We start from the raw sequence: 3431 nt of genomic DNA, 5'->3' as shown, positions 1-3431 counted from the left end.
CAGAAAGGGTACTGACGAGATCCCTCTCTTAACCTATAGCAGGCTTTGCCTTGTTTCCACAAAACCACTCTTCCATAATGAGGGCTGGCTTCAGCCTCCTCAGACACCTTCCCCCTGCCTGTCCCATTGCTCTTCCTCCAGGCCAGGAGTAGCAAACTCAAAAGCCTATAGAAACCCCAGAAGGTCAAGTAGATGAGTGAAGCAGCCTCCGTAGAAAAGTGCTGCAGCTCTAAGAAGTGCAAAGTACTACTAACCCTGTTTGAATGGCAGTCCTGACTCATACCACTACTCACACGCTTCCTCTTGTAAAGAAGGAATATTGCCAGGTTTCTAAATTTTCCTTGAAAAAGCCACGAGAAGCCAGAAAAGGTTTGGGAAGCTAGAAATCCAAATGTTTGAGAGAAATTTGATTTTCAAATGTCAGCAGCTAAGTGTTTTTGAATGAATCTAGGTCTTTACCTTTTATTTTTAAAACAAACTTAATGTTTAAAACAGCTTTAGATTTCCAGAAAAATAACAAAGACAGTACAGAGAGTTCCGATATGCCCCATACTCAGTTTTCACTATTATTATTAACATTTTACATTAGTATGGTATATTTGTAATAATTAATGAGCCAATATTAATACATTATTATTAATAGTTTATTTAGATTTCTTTAGTTTTTATCTGATGTCCTTTTTTCTGTTCCAGGATCCCATCTAGGACACCACATTGCATTTAGTTGTCATGTGTCCTTAGGCTCCTCTTGGCCACAAGGAAGTTTCTCAGACTTCCCTTGTTTTTTATGAACTTGACAGTTTTGGGTGTTGTTCTTACTCATTTCAATAATTCCAAATGCTCTTCAAGGGCTGAGATCATGTTTTGTTTTTCATGTAGTTTTGTGGGGGGTTTTTTCTGCACTTGTCTTTTCTGTACTTTCTAGGACAGTGTCTTGCACAATATACGTGTTTAATAAATCTTTGTGGAAAGAATGAATGAGTTAATAAACAAATAAATGAATCTGCCTACAAGTGTAATTGATGAGTATAAATTACATAAGGAAAAGAAGGAAAATGAACTAGAAAATAAATGGTAGGATTTCCAAACTAAAGTTGACTGTAATACCTCCTAGCACATTATTTCCAAATTTTTACAATATGCAAATAAATATTGTTACATGTTTCTTTGAGTAGAGAAATTTTTAAAATATGAATGTATTCAAAATGAAAAAAATATACTTTCACTGCTCCTTAATAACCGAAAGGAGAGTCAAGCCTGATTTAACTCTTAGATGAACCTTCCCCCCAAAAGATACATCCTATTACTCTTGAAAATATCTGACTGGTGTATAGTATAACATATGTTCCTTCCTTCCTTTTAGAAACCAAAAGGGTTCAAATCCAACATATTTTAAGGAGCATTTTTCTCTCTGTATAATAAAATACAACTTTTCTAACTGTCCACTGTTGGGAAGGAGTGAACAGAGCTCAACCATTCTGGAAGGAAAAATAATTTCTTACAGAAAGATATATTACCATTACCATCAACATCAAATTCAACTTCTGCAGAAGAACTTCATTCAGAGGAAGTTGAATTAGGAGGAAATTTAGTCCCTCTTTTTCTCTACCAAAAAGTACATTTCATGAAGGATTTTTCTCAATTACCATTATTTTATTAGAACAACCTGTAGAGGGCGTCCTTGCACCAAGAGCCATAGGAGTTTGAGCAATACTAAGGGAAAAAAACTTTCTATTAAAACCACACTTTCTGGAGTCAAACAAAAATGTCTATTGTGTTGTGAAATTATCGTCTTTAACTGGGAGACAACTGGAATTCCAGCGCTAAAATGCTTTAAGGGTTGCCCAGTGTATACAAATACATTATATAAATGAATATTCCGAGATAAAAACATGAAATCTTTGAAAAGAGGTAACCATTTTTATTTTAAAGCAAGAACGGTTGTGAAGCTTTGAATGCGAACAGACTTATATGATTTACTTATCAGTATAAGTAATTACTTAGCAGCTAAGAGAATGGGCTTTGAAATCAGAGTGACTGGGATTTGAACCCTGACTCTGTCAACTCACTGGACCTTTTCGAGCCCTATTTCCCCATCGGTAAAATGGAAATAATTATAGTACTTATTTAAAAGAGTTATGAGGATTAGGTAAGCATTTCAGATAAAAATACTTTTAAAATTAAGATACTGCAAGTTCAAATAGTCATAGTTAGACTTTCCTAATTCTCTTCAAAGATCAATAGTTGTACAGCTGAAAATATTTCATAATTAGAACCGCATATTTTGCTCTTTTTAGTAACTTCTTATGACCTAACATTTATTTAACTTAATGCATGTACATGTTCTGTTTCTCCTCTGTTGTTTCTGTTTGGTTTTTCCCTCTTGGGATGCTTACTACCCTACAAAGCACTGAGTGAAACACCACGCCCAGCCCCAGACACATAACCCTTGGAGCATTTGTCGCAGCATCTGGGTGCTAAAGAACAAAGAGAAGTAAACAACCCTTTTCTGAGTCTGAAATCTAAGTTGTTGTTGTTGTTGTTGTTGTTTTTAAACCTTTTGCTTCCATTTTCTTTTGGCATCCAAAGGATTAGGTAGGGGGCAAGTTAAGTCCTTTCTGCTGGGGTCGATTAGGTGTGTTAGGCTGTAGCCAACTACTCTTGCCACAGGCAAGGCCACAGCCTTGGGCCTGATCTCAAGCGCCTGTGATTTCTGTACCAGCGCTTGCCACCAAGTTCCCTGAAACACCAGCAAATATAAAGATATTCGCAACTTTTGGGAGCCCTACCCCCAGGCGTTCAGGTATGCCTGTTATCCAGAGCCCAGGGAACTCTTTCTGGTGCTGCTGGTTAGCAAGGAGACAAGCCTCCCCAACTGTGAAAAAGCCGTCCCTGGTGTCTGACAAGTGCGGAATGAAAGCCCTGCGCCCCAAGAACAGTCAAGTGCCTACAAGCAGCGGGGATGGTGGAGTCTCGGGTTTTAAATGTATGAGAACGCGCAAAATGTCAGCATAGCGCGAGTCAGCATAGAGTTTGCAGAGAGAGGAATGATAGTGGCGGAACGCAAGAAGTGGAAGAATATCCTTCTTCTTTTAGCACTGGGGTAGAAATGGGAGTCGTCGTCATCGTCGTCGTCGTCATCGGCGCTCAGTCAAGCCCTGCGATGTCAGTTCATCCCATTTTCCTTCCCCCATGCCTCCCCTAGCTGGAGGACCAGGCGAGTGTCGTCCCGGGGGTTCCTCTGAGCACCCTTCTCCGCAACCGCCTCTACCACGCGCCCCCTTTGCGCGCTCTCCCACTTTGCGCACCGCAACCTGAACGCAGCCTTGTGGCGGAGTGGTGGGGAGTTCCCGCGCCGCCCCGCCCCTGACGCCCCGCAGCGCCCACCAGTGGCTGCCGGCTGGGGCTCGTCTCTCCTCGCGCACCCCACT

This window comes from Pteropus alecto, unplaced genomic scaffold, assembly GCF_000325575.1.
Source record: "Pteropus alecto unplaced genomic scaffold, ASM32557v1 scaffold76, whole genome shotgun sequence".
Classification (NCBI taxonomy): Eukaryota; Metazoa; Chordata; class Mammalia; order Chiroptera; family Pteropodidae; genus Pteropus; species Pteropus alecto.
The sequence above is the reverse complement of the archived record's forward strand: the minus strand, read 5'-3'. Positions refer to the sequence as shown.